This window comes from Nothobranchius furzeri, chromosome 5 (genome assembly GCF_043380555.1).
Source record: "Nothobranchius furzeri strain GRZ-AD chromosome 5, NfurGRZ-RIMD1, whole genome shotgun sequence".
Classification (NCBI taxonomy): Eukaryota; Metazoa; Chordata; class Actinopteri; order Cyprinodontiformes; family Nothobranchiidae; genus Nothobranchius; species Nothobranchius furzeri.
The window spans coordinates 51,204,485-51,223,071 of record NC_091745.1 but is presented as its reverse complement, the minus strand read 5'-3'; the positions used below and the strand labels follow the sequence as shown (position 1 = coordinate 51,223,071).

Below are 18,587 nucleotides of genomic sequence, written 5' to 3'. Positions count from 1 at the left end.
GATCAAACTACATATGAGAAGTAGCAAGAAACTGCGAATATTTTCCTTGTAGACAAGAATGGAATTCTTGCAAAACAGATGGGAAAACTCAGAGCTTTATAATTCAGTAAGTCTTCCCAAAAAGCTTTATGTGAATTTTCTGGCTTTTATTTTTATTTTTCCTTCACATTTTAAATGTTTTTGATTTGCAGAGATTTTTCCACCGATTATCAAGCTGGCATTTGATGAAGTCTTGCACATCGACATTGGAACTTTGCAAATTGTTCTTGTGGGCATTCTTTTACTTTTTTACTTCTGCAGAAGTTTTGATTTTCTGTCAAATCCTTTCTGAAAGCAGAGTGTTCACACTGGCTGCAGCTACAATTCAGATTCAGCTAATCCCCTGAAAACAGAAAGTAAAGGGCCTATTTCTCTTAACAGATATCCAACAAATAACACCAGAAACGTGTGTAAAAACGTACACAGAGCATCAAAAATTCAGGAATGTTTTCAATAATATTTATGTTTTTTGTTGGTCTGAGATTTACTTTTAATCTACACTCTTGTTGGCCTCCAGTGGTCGGGGAGTGAGAGACACAGGTGTGTGATCACCATCATGTATTTAATGAGCACTGGTGGTTACCATGGTGACCATTTTGAGCCAGTGTTTGCAGCTTTAACATTTCTTTTGATCATCTTTGATCTTCTTTTGGTTATTTTTAAAATTGATGTGCAGTTTATAGATGAGATAGAGCGTGTCTCAGCTTAAAATATTACAAAGTTAATCTTGACAGATTTGGCAACAACTGCATTGGCTTGCTTCAAGATTTCTATAAAACTGTTTACGTTTTATGAAGTCATTACTACTGCAGCATTTTCTATGGTTTTGCTAAATTAGTGGTACTTTGACATTTTGCGAGCTCTGAATGTAACTAATGAGCATTTATTAGTATTTATTAAGTGATGCCTTAGCAAAACACTGAATCGCATGTAAAAAATTCCCTTAAACCAGTGTTGCCATCCTAAAGACTTTACAGCAGTAAATAACTTCATCAAAGTGATGGATAATACGCTGAACATGGTTGTCACTCTGCAATTTCTGCACAGCAAAGCCTGCGTGCACACAGCTGAACAGACACAATGTGATTCCTTTGAATGCATGAAAGGACTTCAAGAATTTAATGCAGGTATACGAGTTTGTGAGAAATAGCAGGAGAGAGACGGAGAAAGGGAAAAGATAGAACTGGAGAAAAAAAAGTGGTTTTGGGCAAGTTGCGCTCGCTAGCTCAAAGCCCCCTGGGGTGTGTATTTTATACTGACAGTGAATCAGTGTTATCACACTCATCAGATAATGCATTTATCATTAAATTTCACATTTGCATTTAAATCTGGGGAAGGAAATGAGCATTGCAGGCTAAAGATAAGAGTGCTGGGACGACAGTAATAAACCATCACTGTGATCAGTCGGAAGACAGGGCTGAGGGGGTCAGCTCAGAACTATGGGGGCCATGACAAAAAAAGGCATCACATGCAGAAAAATAAAGAAAAAAAAGGTCCTTTTGGGTGAGGAAATGCTGAGCCCAAAACACTGCTCTGAAAAGCAGGGATGAATGCACTATGACTAGATGAATGAGTGACTGTAATTATGCTTTCCTGTCCTTGCAGCCATTAGGATGAGAATTAAGGACTCTGCTGGACTGGCTGTAGTGAGGGAGATGGGAGAGTGGAATTTGATTGAAGGAAAGTATCTCTTGCATTTGGTAAAAGTAGCTGAGCTGCAAAGGAAGTGATGTCAGACATGATGTCAGCTTCATGGTGAAAACCACAGAACGAATGGTTCCACGCTATAAACACAGTATGTCCTAATCTGTTCTACTTTCCAGACTGAAAAATACCACAAAACCAACAGACATCCTTTTACATTTGCAGTCAAAGGCTTACATACACTCATCATGAGCATGAAAGTCAGACATTTGAGGCTTTTAATTATTCATTTTAACAGTTTTACAACATAAAGCTTTGGCAGGTTTTAAAAAGACAAGCTTAAATTGACTGCTTGACTTGCCGAGTCCGCCATTTTCCACAGTGCCAGCCTCGCTGTGCCGATCGGATTGTTTACTGTATTTGGCAACCTGCAGTGGTGCCCTTTATTGGCTGGTCGATGTAAACATAACCCCGGTGTTAAGTCTGTCAAAATGTTTGATTATTTTTTAATACAGCTGTTACAAGATATACCGTCATTCAACACAGCTCTAAATGCCCCGTGGAGGTATTAAAAAAAAGAATATATATATATATATATATATATATATATATATATATATATATATATATATATATATATATATTCAACCTTTAAAGGTTTTCTGCTGAAAACATTTGTCTCATCCATGTGGACAGATACAAACTGCAGTTGAGCTTGAATGTGTCCTTGTTGGAAAAGGAGCTTTTGGTCCATTGTGATGTAAAACTGGACACCATGGACAGCGACACTTGTGTTCCAGCAATTTCCATTTCGAGTTAGATTGGATTAGATTGTTCTTGAACATTCAAACCAACTTCTTATTACGATGACAGATGAGTATCTGTAAGTCGGGCCATGTCCTTGGTCTTATCAGGGTAAAAAAGCAACGCCTGCTAGTACCTGATGAGCCACTTGTTAAAGTGGCTGAAACCTAAACCGTTATCTATAATTTTACTCTGTGCAGCAAAAAGAAAATACGCTTTTATTCTAAAACTGTACTTCTGTTTGTTTAAACCAGTATGTTGTATAATCATTAATCACATCAGAAACAATTGTTAAAATGCCAACATTAAGATGGCATTCCAAGATTAGCATAGGAACATTTCTGAGCATTACTCTATTTGATTTTAAATGTGTGCAAGATGTGTTCTTTGCTGAATTATCGAGTTAAAATCACCAGCTTTTTTATTTGACATCTGTATGATACACCACCCAATGAATCGAGGCATTCATGCCCCTTCTGTGTTTGGTCAATGGCCAGCGTAAAGTGGGCAGAAATTAATCTTGCCGCATAATAATGCCATTCACCCTCTCATCACTTCCATGAAAGGTCATTTCCCTTTTTAATTTTTCCCATTGTGTTGGAAAAGTCAGATGTGCATGTTGTAATTTGAATAAAGGAGAGGGAATCAGACAATCAGATAGGGACATTTGAAATTATGTGACTTGCTGTTCAAACTGATTAAAAGCAAATTTGTTTAGTTTGAGACTGTCTCCTCTTTAATCTCTTTGTAAATGTTCAGATAGTTCGGCGTTTCAAAAGTTCTTTGTTATTCTTTGGCTTAACTTTAAGCAGCTGTGATTAGGATCACCAGCAGATAATTTTTAATCACCGCGCGTGTGCATCTGAATAGGCTGTGTTAATGTCCATTACATAAAAAGAAAGTGAAGCCTTTTAATGAGCTGGGCTGACACGGAACATGTCCACCTGCTTTGGTGACTCTATTGAAGCACCTCCATACCATTTCCCTTTTGCTGAGTAACAACAAAAGGCTCCACAATCTACATCCTGTAATTGAACTTTTTTTGTTCCCTGTATTTCATCTCCACTTTAGTAACTTGTGTCAAGTGCAGTCCTTGGTTGCCTCCTGTTCTCTGATTGTCTTTCTGTGTGGAACAGCAGAGGAGCGTTACTGAATGACTCAGTATTAATCTGATAGCCGGCTCCTCTCTGTTCAGACCCGAGTGCCGGGTCTCTGATGTGGAACACCCAGCCAGCTCCACTCGCTATCTCCCCTTGTTTCTACAAGTATGTCCTTAAGCAAATCTCCACGCTGATCTTCTGTCTCGTGTTCATTTCTTGCCACGGATGCTTCGTAATCAGCTGCTGATTTGAGAGATAGTGTGTCAAGCTATTCTCTTTGTTTTCAGAGACTGGCGGTGATAGGAATCTGCCTCAGCCTCTCCCTCTCCTCTGGGCTAATTGTGTGTGGTGTGTGTTAGCTAGCTAACTCTGCTAATGAACTTGTACTCAGCCTTATCTAAATGGTTGCTCATGTAAACCACACCCTCTTATGAAAATCAGGGAAATCCAGGGTTCGTTAGTAATTGCTATTGTGATTAGTGCCAGTTTGAATGAAAGTGAACAGTTTGCTAAAGAGATTCTTTTTCAGTGAAATAAATAAGTTGACTGCTCAGTCAATAATATCAATGGATTGTTCACCAAAGCCTTGCTAGATTTAACTAACAACTTTTGAACTCCTCTGAAGATAAAATACTTTTGTAATGTCATTTGAATAAATGCCTAAAACATTCAGGAAACATCCATTAAGAGCTGCAGCCTCATCAGGAATTTGGAGAGACCTTTTTAGGTGTTAAAACACAAAGAAACTGTTAAAGAGCAAATTGCAGATGACATTTTATTTAATTTCATATAAAATGCTGTCCCCAAAAATACTGTTTGAAATGCTTATTGTGGGTATTTTGTTTTACAATACGTAAACCCTCATTTTGAGTAAAAAGTGGCCCCTTTTCAGCAAAGCTTCTAAAAATGCTTAACCTCTCTAATGAGGGGGAGTTATAAGCTAGTCCTCACTGAAACTCTGTTTGGCGAGTAGGTAGTTTTTGGGTAGGTCACTTTTTGTGCTCTGCATTTCATTTATTTATTTCCACTCTGTACGGAAGAACACAAGAGCCACTGACAAGAAAAAAGAGAATTGATTGAAGTTATCAAAGCAAACATGGCTGGAATCTTAGTTTTACCTGTAATCTGTTTCTCTAAGTGTGTGTGCTGCTGTAATGAGTGAATGTCCCCACTGTGGGACTAATAACATTTACTCTATTCTATTAATTCATATCAGCCCTACTGCGGCGTTTCGGGTGGGCCTACCGAGCCTGGGCCCACCCACTTGCACTCGGGCCCACCCCATAACAGCCATTAGCTGCTTTGACCAGCAACCAATACCCGTTTTTTGTGTATGTCAAAGTTATATTTCAACAGAAGATAATTAATAAAACACTTTGTATAAAATTTACCCAGAAGTTAGTCTGTCTGTACCTAAAAAATGTTTATGTTATTCATCTTTTTTTTATTTCCATAATAGTTGAGCAGGTGGGGATATGCCGTGAGACCGGGTTGGGATGTTAGACGCGTCACGCATGTCTCCGTTTGAAACATGTTTAAACTGTTCAGAATACAAATCTAGGCTCTGTCTCGTTAGATTGGTGTAACTAAAGTTTGTACTGAATGACACTTTACATTAAACCATGTTGAAAAGAAAAGGATCCGATTAAATCGTTTCCCCCTCATTTACAGCCAGGGGTTAATCAAGTTTACTTGTTTCTCTTTGCAACAATCTTCACAAAAAGGCAAAACAGTTAAATGGCAGGTTACAGATATTTCCATTTGACTGTTTATTTTGACGGATAAACTCGAGGATGTTGGTTGTTTACCCCAACGCACACTGATGCACACACCAATGAGCTGACATTTTAATCGTTACGCACATCGCGGTGGTAACTAAATCAATCAAGAAAAGATTCCCATCAGAACATCAGAGCTTTATACTGGACACTGTGCTCAGCGCAGCTCGCAGTGCACACGGTGGACAGTGAGCTGAAGATCTGTAGAGAGGTTCGGAGTGCAGTGCAGAACAACGACGCATTAGATAAGATTTCCTCCCCCTGAAGCGGTCTGGAAACCCGGTCTCTCCGAGGGATGTGTCACTTGGAAAATTGTTCGCTGATTATGAAACTTGGACTGAATATCGCTTGTTCCCATCTCCAATATGGAGACGCATCCATTCTGTCTGAGGCAGAATAGCCTCTTCAGCTCAGAAAGCACCTGTAGAGACATTTGATCACGCACAAAGTTCATGTAGAGCAGAAGCGGTCGGGCCACGGCAGGTGAAATGTTCCTAGCCTACATGAAGTGAAACTCTTTAATTGTAACATTAATATGTTACTGGACACGCTGGTCTGGTTGGTTAGACCAGTGTTTGAAGTGGAAAACACACACACACACACACACACACCAATTAAAATAATGCTGATAGCGTGGACTAGAAGACAGGTGATGGTTTACGTGTTTAAATGATGATCAGGCTGCTGTAAAATGTAATCTCCATCCACATCCAGACAGAATTATCCTCTATTCTGTCTCTATTTGCTCGGCTCTTGTCTGGGCTGACGTAGCTGATGGTGCGCGCGGCGCGCCTAACGGCTGTGATGCACTTTTTACACATTTGTAGAGGTGGGCTGGATGCTTTGCTTTTACAGGAAGATGGATTTTTTTTTTCAAAAATGTTGGAGATTTTGCCCCATGAATAACCGTAAAAACTACTGGTGTGCATGTACACTTATGTAAGAGTCCTACGTTGAGAGGTAAATATTAGAAGTGCAGGTAATGCATTCTGGTGCCTGTCCACTTAACGCACAGGTGGAGAGTAATTAATGAAAAATGATTGAACATTTAATTGTAAATTTTTACTTTATATTTTAGAAAGAAAAATGGCGGGGGAAAGCATTTATGACGTCTTTTTAAACGAAATTTTCTAGCACGACCTGCCTGCTTCACTCACATCACTGCTTATTAAGGCCTGTCCAGAATTACCATGACCCACCCAAAAATGAAAACCTGGCGCTGCGCCTGTATCAGCCAGTAGGGATAAAAAACGTTTGAGAAATTTTGGCCTTTCCAGGCTTTCGTACCAGTAACCTGGTTATGGAGGATGGGTTGGTCTCACAAACAGGAAAAACACACCGTTCAAGCTGTGAATTAAAACATTAGGATTCCTAATGTTTTAATTCGTCGCCTCACCAACTAATGTAGGAGAGAGAACATGTGAGTGAGTCACCACGGTGGAAAGACCAGCTTTCTGTGAGCAAGTGATCTGTGGCTGATGAGTGAAAACAAAAGAAAAGCATTCGGGGCTGAAGTTCCGTCAACACCGGTCGGCGGCACGGCTGCATTTCTAAATAAAGCATGTCATTTTGACGGAGCAAGCAGTTGCAGCTCACGGTTCCGGGAGAAAGAACCGGGCATGCCCATTCCACAGCAGGTGGAGCTCACCGCTCCGCCCATCTCACAACCAGAGCAGAAAAAAGCACACCAGCTTGGATAATACAGATGGGATTCTGTGTGTGAAATAACGCCAGTTAAATTATTACTTAAGTGTTGTTTGTGTGCACGTTGTTCAGTAGCTGATACTATAATTAATCTAATCTTCTTTTTTCACTGTGCGTGATGCGCGTTTGGGGAGTGCAGAAGCTGGTTTAGCGTGAGGGATTGGAGGTGTGGCGTGAGAGCGTGTGAAGAGGGTCAAATGCGTGGGTCTCACGCTCAGTGCGTGAGAATTGACAGCCCTGCATCATTACAGTTGATTATTGTCAAGATAGAATCAATATTATTTTAACTGACCAATACTATTTTAATTGTCTGGTACATGACAGTAATCTGTTAGACATTGGGATGTTAGCACACCAGTTTAAGCTAGCTAATTAGCATTGATACCTCACCAAGACACCTGCTCGTTCCACAGAATCTCCTGACATCACAGCTAAATCTCTCTCATTTGCCCATTGTTTCTCCCTCTGGCTTGCCTCTGCTCCCTGGAGTGTGCAGCAGGCTCATAACAATATGGTTGTGGTCCACCATAAGTATAATAATAAACATTTAAAGTTTCCTCTGTGCCAGAACTGGCATACGAATTCATATTTTTCTCTGGATCAAGCTAACAGGGCTCCCTCTGCTCGCGTCACGTCTGGTTTGCAGAAAAAAATAAAATTTCTCACAAAAACGACTCCCAAAGCCTAAATAATTTATTTATGTGTAGATTTTTATTTAGAACGATTTCCTATTAGGTTTCTCTAAATATTTGTTCAAAAGACTCTCTAACCTGATTTTGCTCTTCAAGCTTTTTGGCTTCACGAATGGCATCAAGTTAACGGGATTTCTCAATGCTAAAGGGTACTAAAGGAAAAGTTACTTTCAAAAGAAATTAGTTATAGTTACTAATTACTTAGTCAACAAAGCAACTGAGTTGGTGACCGAGTTACAAGATTATGTGGTGGTCCCCCGCTCCAAATACAGATTGAGGGGGGATCGGGTACTCCCGGTTCTGGCTCCAACACTCTGGAACGAGTTACCTCTGAGTGTTAGGCAGGTGCCATCCCTTCAGGTTTTGAAGTCTCACCTGAAGACCGTTTTTTATGTGATGGCGTTTCAGCATTAGGGATCTGGATTGTTTTTATCGTTCTTTAACTGATACTGATACTGATGCTGTATTTGTTCCTGTTGTGAGTTTTATGGTTGTGTTCAGCACCTTGGTCGGCCGATAAGGTCGTGGAAGTTGCTTATAAATAAACGAATGAAATCAACTAAATGAATAAAATTAATAATAAAGCAACTAATTACCAGGAAAAGTAACTATTGCATTACTCTTTTCATAAAAATACTGGATATTTGATTAAAAAAATGTGGATCCCCGATTAATAGAACTTACTTCATTTACCACTACATTAATAAAATATAAATGACTTGAACATAATAAAATGTGAATCCAGATGCTTATTATAAAACCGAATTTTGGAAATAAATGGGCACCTAACAGGAGGAACAACAAACAGAAAACATCACACTAATCTAAACTATTGAAATGTCACTGTGTCACTGAGACAATCAATGTAACAGGACTGAAGACATGATCAGGAACACAACTGGTTCCAGTTGGGTGACTGGATGATGATCAACAATGATAGGAGTTTGTAACGAGGACTTATGATCTGACGTCTGGGAAATGAACAGGATCTTCCTTACGTGGGAACATCCACTGTCACAACTAAAAGGGTATGGCTGCAGATCACACAGCATATTCATACCTGCAGCAGCTACTCTGCAGGTCTTTGGGTCTGTAGTTTAACACTACTGATCATGTCTTCCTCGTTACTCACTGGCCTTGATGAACATGGATGTAAACATCCTCCCCTTTCACTCCCATTAAGATGATGACAGCTTCTACACACCTCACTGCTGAGTTATTGTAATGCAACCATTTTCTTGTCAGTAATGGAAGCAGCGTTATGTCGAAAGAATAAAGTAGTTATTTGGTTACATGTTCCTGACAACACTAACTTTCGTTAGTAACACCATTGTTCCCATCAATGCTTAAAGATGCTGAAGTTTTCTTTATCATCCACTTGAAGTTCATTTCTCATTGATGAAGAAAGTGTCATCATCCATTAAGACAGTGTTTCCCAAATTATGAAGCTAATTAAACCTTATTTAGCACAAACCTTTTAAATTTACAATTTTACTTTCATAGTTCTTTCACGGTTTTGATCTCTTTTAACTGTTATGGCAAAAACTGTCTTACAAACAGTTGTTTTAAAATGTATGTTGTTGTTTTTTTTAAGCTCGATTCAGCACCCTCCATTGGTATTTCATGAGCCACGCTGGGGCTCCCCAACCCTAACTTCAGAAACCAGTGCAGTAAGCTAGACAAGCAGCATACATTGGAACAGCATTTGGAGCTCAAACCTCTCCATCTGTGATGTTTACACAACCAACATACAAAACAACAAATCAATAAGCTGAGGTGGACATTTTGAAATACGTTGGTTGATAAGTTTTCCGAAAGTTTCATTAAAACCCACCAAGTAATTCATGATGTGTGTTGCTAATAAACACACACTCTTTTGGCAGCAGGCAATGGAATGATATAATTAGCATCACAGTGAACTCTCACCATCATCTATATCATTTCCACCTGTTCACATTTTCACCTACCGGCTGCATTAGGTCAGATTTCACTTATACAGGAGGTTTAAAAACCTTTCATTATAACATTTTATTCCAATAGGTGTATTTGTTGATGACAGTCTTTAATGCCACACTGAGACCTACACAAAGTTGTGAAAACAGGTAAAGCGTATCCTCTGTGGCTCTGGAACAACACGCTAGAGTAAAACCTTTTGATGCTACCAGGGTCATTGGAAACACTTTTTATTCAAAAGCTTGTGGATCAAACTCAGAGCATGGAGTCTGAAAGGAGCAGGCGTTTACCTGGCAGACGGGGTGGGATAAAATACATTGCTGCTTTGGATGGCAGTGTTTGGGGGACTTGACCTGACATTCAAGGTCAGGATCAGAATATCTGCGCCTGAGCAAAATTCATTATGAGCAGCAGCTTTTCTAGCTGGCCTCGTCTTTTTAGAAATCAAAATATTAGGTTGCTGGTCTGATCAGCAACACTAATGGTCTTAGAGACAGAATGAAAACACACTCATGGCTGTTTCACACTAAACTAAATCTAATACTATGTTTTCTCTAACGCTAAAAATCTTCTGACATTTGGATGTAGACTTATTGATCCATACACTTAAATCTGTACACACAAAAATGTAGGCACAGATTGGGGAAGTGATGATGAAAATGCAGCAAAAGGGGAAACGCATCATCTTTTAGATAAATGTCTTCTCTTGCATGCTTAGTGTCTGATGCCAGCTGGACATCTGCCAGGGTGGGTGTGAGGCAGGGGTCATCTGAGGGAGTGGCCATCTGAATCTGCATGGCAAACACACACACACATGTGCACACAGTCAAAACTGCACAAACACCAACCTGAATAGAAATCTATTTATACACATTTCTCCTTAAAAAAATCCAAAATGCTGAAAACACAGCTTCACTCAGATGTAAAAATTCTTGAGTCTCATTTTTGACTCCAGTCAACCCAGAAGGCTCTGCAGCCATTCATTCTTCTGCAAAAAATAAACAAAACAACAATGGCCATTTCAGGTTTAATGCACATATGTCAAGCTTGCAGAAATGGAGGACCAGATGGTCGTGATACCGTGGCAGGTGCCCCAACAAATGTTTGCAGCTGCCCCTGCTGCTATTTTTATCATCCTGAAATGGAGAAATGCAAATATTTGCAAAAGGACAGAGGGTCCTTTTATCTCTGGAGTCAAAACGATCATCAAAATAAACAGATGGGATTTGGGGGGATCAGTCATGTGAAGATCAACATTTCCTTCCATTTGGACCCACAAAAACTGGCGTGACCCTAATGTACACCAGTAAGGCATGCAAAGAACAAGCACACCTCTGCAGCAGAAGCTCTGTCTGAAGCCTAATTCAGACTTCTCCATCAGCTCCACGAGGGAGAGACACGCACAAACGGACAGAGACGTTTTGCTGTCGGACTTCTCCGTCTCCTGGGGAGTGTTGCAAAGCTATTCCCCGCTAGGACAACAGAGAGCGTAGCGCTGTTCTGTGGAATCCTGTCATGTATCCGTTCCAAGATAGTGCATGCACTAGTGTGTTTATATTGTGTTTATGTATTTAAGAGACTTTTTAACAAACAAATTTGTCCCTCATTCTCCTCCACCTCTTCATGCGCTCGCCACCTCTAAACCCACGTTTCCCGTCATTTCCGTCCACGAAGGAAACGCTTGCTGCGCATCTTTTCACTCCTCCAGTCCCGAGTGAATAAAATATTAATATTTTTAGAGTTTTTCCACGCGGTACTTCAAGCTGCTCTGTGTCTGCCCCTAGATATCCTCTCTATGTTTTAGAGGGCGCAATGGCGGCGCTGTTGACAACAGTGGCGTCCTGACCAATCACAAGCTTGCGTTCTCCATCTTGTCAGATGAATGTTTAGAAAAGAGAGCTCGACTCCATCCGTCCTTGCGAGGGCTCTCCAGCAGACTTGCAAGGACGGATAATGGCGTTGCGTCTCTCCGTCCCGACGCAGACGGAGAAATATAAATTAGGCCTAAGGGAGCAGTTCGCAGTTCGGTTGCACCTGGTGAACAAGAAATGTTCTAACTTGACACCCAAGTCCATTATAAAGTCAGGGTGTTGTCAAGAAGGGAGGGGCGAATCAAAAGGAAGCGGCGAGACAAATGGAGCACCCAGATGCAGATTAGGCTGCAGAAGATGAGGGTGTAAAAAGGATTTAATGGTGGGATGGATTAGAGAAATCCTTGTAACAATGTTAAATAATTATGGTTCCAGCTGAGATCAAAGCGCCATTGATTGAAACCCCTCAAGCCTTCACCACGCAAAGTCTTGGAAAGCAAAGATTGGTAAACTAGTGCTCAGACCACTCTGACTGCTTCACTTAAATTGGATTTGAAATATTAGGATATAGATGAATCCTTCAGGAAGCTTTCGCAAAGCTTTTGTCACCGGGAAATGTAGCTTGGGAGTGCTATGAAAGGTTTGATAGCATACTGTCCCGACAGAATCATAAGAAGAGTGTGTCACAGCTGTCTCCACTGATGCCTAAGCGTTTTAAGTAGAGTTATAGACACACTTGACTGTTATATCAGCAAACTTTAGTAACTTTCAGTGCAAGCTTTCATTCAGGGGTTTTATTCCATTTTATTTTTTCACCCCCTCCTTCGTCTTGTAATCAAGGAATTTGGACGTGCATCACGGCAATTCCTTCGCAGAAAAGGAAGGTTTTATCTCTCTCCTCCAGGGGTTTATTCAAAGTCTTCTGACAAGTCTCACAAAACATGAATGACACTGTGATCGCTGATACTGATGATGAAAGTCCATCAGCAGCTTCCCTGCCAGTTCTGGGTGCTAGTTGATAGAACAATTAAAAACACAGTCAGGAAGGCTAAATGTAAACACTGTCCGCCCTTTTTCTTTCCTTGAGCGCATTTTTGAGTGATTATTGCACTGCCTGCATCACCTGTGTGCAAAGACCCTCCAAACACACACACACACACACACACACACACACACACACACACACACACACACACACACACACACACACACACACACACACACACATACACACACACACAGAGATGAATGATGAAATATGCAACAAGAGATTAGACAAATCACTGTACTCTTATGCTGCATCGCCTTAATGCAAATTTAGTCACTGATCCACTAAGAGGCTTTATGAGGGAACTTCATGGTTGTTAGTTATATAATCTAAAATAGGGCAAAATGCAATCACTGTTCTTATCATCTGAGAAAGATAACACTATATTTTTGTGTGCGCACGCAGGATGTGGCACGCTCAGAAAGCCTCAATAAAATAATTCACTTCCAGCCGTTTTGTTCAGATTTCAACTAAAATTCTGTCCACTCACAAAGCCATTTTATAACTATAATTACAATTTCACATGAACAAGTCCACAGATTGTAACCCAAAATAAAGAGGGGAAAAGGAGCTGTTACTATTCTGGCAGTGTAAAAGCCCGGTTGGTGGTGGTTTTTGTGCCCTCAGGGACTTGACACCCATTGCATCTTTCTTTAGCTCCCTTGAACATGTTTGTTCTACAGTGGTTACCCTCCCGGGCAATGTAGCTGCACATGTTTTGAAGAGGTAATGTAATTGGCTGAATATGTGATGTGTGTATTTAGCATTAACATGGAGACTCTCGTGCATGCTGTGCTAGAGGATTTAATTCTGGGTAAACTGGATTGCTCAACTGAAACTCACTCGTGTGAAGAATTCATTATTTTCTTGAGTTAAATACAACTTTTTTGTAGTTTTATGCATTTTCTAGCTCTTTGGTAATCAGTTTTGAGAGTGCAGTTGATTGTTGAGAAAGGTGGTAATATAAGTCATAATTGTCATATCATTTTGAGAAATAAAGTAAAAGTATAGATTTGGTATTTTGGAAAATGAAAGACTGCTCATAATGGCATGTGTATAGTGACTTTGTATTTCACAATATGCTGTACTAGGATTGAAAATCTGTTTACAGATACAACATTTCTTGAAGTGCTATTTTAACTTCAAAATTGATTTTATTGGAGAACAATAGTAATTTACTTTATATAGGCCTCAGTTGTTTAAGGGTGTTTTGACATGCTTGTCTATGTTTTAGACTCTTATTATGAAGGGTTGAGTTAATAAAGTAAAGACCTTAGACAAAGGAACGTTTTTTTGTTTGCTTTTTTGTAATTTAATGAGCAACATAAAAATCAAGTACAACAAAAACAACAACAACAATAATGATAATAACAATAATAAAGAATAAATACATAAGAGCAAAAAGGTTCATTCTACTAATTTGACTTTTGTCTTCTTAAATAATTTGTGTCAATGTCTTTTTTCCAAGTATTGACTTTTCCACAAGATTTTGACTTGTTTTCAATATTTCAGCTTTTTTAGTATTTTGATTTTAATCTGAGAACCGGAATATAAAGGAAAGATGTTCCTATTGTTTGAATGAGTTGCATTATTTGTCCATAGTTTCTAACGAATGCTTAAAGTTTTACTTTAGTTAACTTTGATACACAAAAGTCTTTCCTATTTCAATCCCCCCCCCCCAAAAAAAACAAAAAAAGCACCACGTTGTGTACTTTCTTCACACCAACAGGTTTACATATCAGAGCAATCCCCCTCTTGTCTATAAAAACCTAAAATGATAATACAGTCCTCCTTTTTTTGTTTGTTTGTTTATAGGTCGGGGTGGGGGTGGATTCTTGTCTGTCAAATGAATTAAATACCAAGTAATAGTAATAATCATGATACTGAAAAGTTAATAAAAATGGCACGTTCCCCCCTTATTGTGCGAGTGTTGTGCTATTCAATTATGCAATTTTCATTGGCATATTAATTATCTCTTCAACAAACAAGCCACTGTTAATTAAAGCAAAGCATGGATAAAGACGTGTTGCCGGATCATCACTCCGTTTATCACCGCACACACACCCACAGTCAAGTAAATTCAGGCTGTGAGAGGAATTTCAATCTTCTCCCTATTACTTCCTTCGTGTGTTTGTCACTGTGTGAGCATTTAATCAGTTATTTGTGTGTAAAAATCATCATTTTAATTGTGAGTGATCTTAATTGTTTCATTCTAGTTTATTTTTATCTGCATTGATCTGATTGAATAGTTAATCATGTCCACTTGAGTCCTGATTTTTCAAGCTAATGTGAATGTTTTAGATTATTTCCCATCCCCTCCTAGTGTCCACACTCAGAGTGCGTTGAAGTCCGAATCTATGACATTTCCGTCCACACTGGACAGCTCGGCCCATTCTGCTTGTGTCTCTTTTCCCCTGGCTTTTTGGGCAGCCTCTGTGCCTTGCTCATCATTGGTGGGAGGGAATGGAGATTATTCTGAATCTGGAAAGATGTAGGCTCCTCTCTAATCATAGCTCACTGCCTCTTCTGTCATTCAGTCGCTAAATACAAGTAGGGAAAATGTCTCGGTGATGGAAGCAGCCAGACAGCCATGCAAGTGCTTCAGTTCTGCCATGAGAAAAAAGGAATTTGAGGCATCTGCAGACATGTCACTTGTCCCTGTCCCTCGTTGAAGCAACTTTATCAGCACCAGCCGTTCATCCAGTTGCTAAACTGGAGGGCCTGTCGCCTCTTAACTTAAACATACGATCTTTGTGGTCTGAAGCACTCGTCTGCCCTGCGCCCAGTGCGGATCTGACAGGAAACACGACTCCAGTGTTGCAGTCTCCCATCAAGGAATCACACTTCATGGAAAACTTGTTTGTGCTGCATTAGCTTGAATCTAAATGCACTCAAACAGACTGTTGCACCACAGCAAGATCCACCACCACCACCCCACCAAACCACCCAAAGGGGAAAAAAGGGAGATGATGGAGAGTGAAAGAGCGAGGGAAAAGAAGAGAGATGGAGATAGAGAAAGAGGCGGTGGAGTGAGTAAAGGGGGAGAGAAAAGTCAAAAACCTCCACATAACAATGCCGGAGAAAAATCTGAACATTTTCCACCAAAAGATGGGCCATTTCCAAATCCTTGTGCCCTATCAGACAAATTAAAGTAAATCAAGCATGAAATGAAGCAGAAGAGCCCGAAGATAAGGCTCCTTTAAGTCGTTTACAGATTAGGACAGAGGGAGAGAGAGAGAGAGTGAGAGAGAGGGGGGGGGGGGGGGGGGGGCATCTGGTCTCTGGCAGTGAAGGAGGCTAGTTTCTCATTTCACAATAGCAGCCTGTGTATAGGATTACTCTCCCCTGTCACTGACATGAGGAGCAGTGAGGGAACAGAAATGTGTAGAATGACGTGGCCTCTGAAATGTTTGGAACCAAACACCCTCTCAGCGTCGGCCAAATGTGACACTTGATAAGTAAACATGTTACACACTGTATTTGACCTGCTGAATGCCTCTGATTTCTGATTATTTTAGATGCTCCTTCACCTTCCTCTATTTTGCTCAAGTGGCTTAATCACGGCTTGGCTTAAGCATTCAGATGAGTTTGGGAATGGCTGGGTACCGTCATGTGATTGTACGGCTGTCAGCTCCAATGCCCGTATTGGGAGTACCTCAGATCAGGTCTGGGGGAGGTGGGATCAGGAAGTGGTGGTCTATGGAAGGATTGGGGGGTGGCAAATAATGGCACTGTAAGCCAGGTTATTTAAATAGGAACTTCTGCCTCACATCAGCAGATTAATTATTGTTTTATTTTGGTCCTCACAGACAATCAAAGCATTATTGATATGTATGGTTATGTCATAAACCATAAATGCATGCATACACATGTGTAGGTGTGTGCGTGCGTGCGTGTGTGTGTGTGTGTGTGTGTGTGTGTGTGTGTGTGTGTGTGTGTGTGTGTGTGTGTGTGTGTGTGTGTGTGTGTGACTTGGTGGTTTATGGGAACACACATTTCCCTGCATCTAGTAAACATGAAAAATATGTTAAAAAAATAATTTTACCCATGAAAGAAAGGTCTCACTTCAAAAATAGGAAAAACCTGTCGGAACATACATACGTTTCACATACGACGTTTCACATGCTTATGAGGACTTGACAACATGGTGGTTTGTGGAGACAATTTGGGTTTATGAGGTCTGTTTTCAAAAATACACAATTCTACTTGTCTCGTAGTTTAAGGGGACTTTTAAACGTTATGAGACCTGCATAAACATTTATATATAACATTAAAAATATCAAGAATCAAAGAGGAATTAGAGGTGTTGTTGTGGGTCAAGGCCTTAGAAGTACCAGTGGTCATTCGAGCACGTGGGCCTGTGACCATTTAACTGGGATAGAGATTGGCAGGTTCCATGCAGGATAAACATCAGAAATCTCAGTTTAATAGGAAGATCTGTGTTGATCATTTTTCATCTTGGTTTTTGCCACCCAGCCACTTGCACATGTGCACAAACACAAAAAGGCCTGCTATCAATACGCAACATAAACTTTTAAGTTAGCGGACAAAATCCCTGATATATAAACACTTTACCATCCAAAGACCGGAGGAGGTTTAGAGAGAAGCTTAAAATCTGTATTGAAGAAAAAAATAAAGTTATTAAAATCCAGTATGAGTGCTGGGATGACGGAAACATCATTCAGAAACATTTTTTTTTTGTTTTGTTTTTTGTTTTTTACAAATCTGCCGTGGAGACATTTATTCCTATTCAACAGACAGCTCTGTCTGACCTTCCCGACGCAAGGTCTTGGGTTTAGCTGTTTTATCGCACTATCTCCAGGCATTTAAAAATACTCCTGAAACTCAATAATTTAACCCGCTTTTATGCTGTTCACATCAAAACTGGATGAAAAAAAGCTTAATCCATCTTATCTGTTGACTGTCAAACTGCTCTGGCTAAAACCTACTCACAAAAGACAACTAGGTCACCCAGGAAAAAATAAAACCAATCGGAATTCCTTGTTACTCAGGGGAGCTGGCAGCCTGCTTTGACTTGAGGAAAACGTTACTTCTGTGTCCACTATACAATATCAATGAGATACTAATAAAAAAAGGGTAAATTTTGGGAATTCTCGGGTATTGCGATTTATTGTAAAAATAAACCTAAATTCAAAAAAAAACTTTTTATTAGCGTTCACACCAAAGTTTTGTAATTCAATTGTCAGAAAAGTCCAGCGGTCACCAGGACCATACTCATTCATTCTGTCACACTCAGGAAGACTAATGTGCCTTTGATGGTTTTGAAGTTTTAAAGAAAAACATTTAAAATAATCAGATTCCAGCCAGCTATGTGTGTGTCCTCTAGATGCTGTTAGTGATATCTGTGTGTAAGGACAGTCATCCTTTAAGGTTTCCTGTCTCCGTTTACATGCTATCAATAGAAATTGTAGTGCTTTGCTAAAGATGGATGCCTCAGGGATTGCTGTCAGCCTGCCGCTAACTCCTCTGGGGCTGCTGATGAGACAAAGTGCCTGACAGCCAGTATATTTATGTATGCAGATGCAGTATCACTGCATCTATGTTGAAATTGTACTGTTTGACTAAACTTCCTTTCCATGGAAGTGTGTGCAGCTGCAGCTAAAATTTCTCCTTTCTCAGATAATACAGATAATATTGTAATATGCCAAACTGACAACAGGATTGTTTTTTTAATTAAATTAAAACTGTTTTAACAAAACTGCAAACAAGCTAAGTTTGGAACAAAAACACAGTGATGGAACATTAACCACTCCCCACGGGTATGCTCCATAGACGTATATGGACATAGCCCACCCATTTCTTTATGTAAATTAACACCAAAACGGCTGGTTACCACCACCGCCATCTTTGTCATGTCACACGTCTTGTCACGCCTAGACAGTACAAAAATGAGAAAAGAGGTGGAGCTGAGAGTGGGGCTGTGAGGTTGGGATCAAGTGATTGACACCCAAAAACTGAACCAATGCAGCTACAACAAGCTAACTAAAGCTACA

General features: G+C 40.0%; 1 protein-coding gene across 2 annotated transcripts in view; it reads left to right on the top strand.

Annotated features, from left to right (window-relative positions):
* Positions 1-18,587, top strand: part of zfpm2a (zinc finger protein, FOG family member 2a) — a 206,717-nt gene that overhangs the window by 65,686 nt on the left and 122,444 nt on the right. The window lies entirely within an intron of this gene.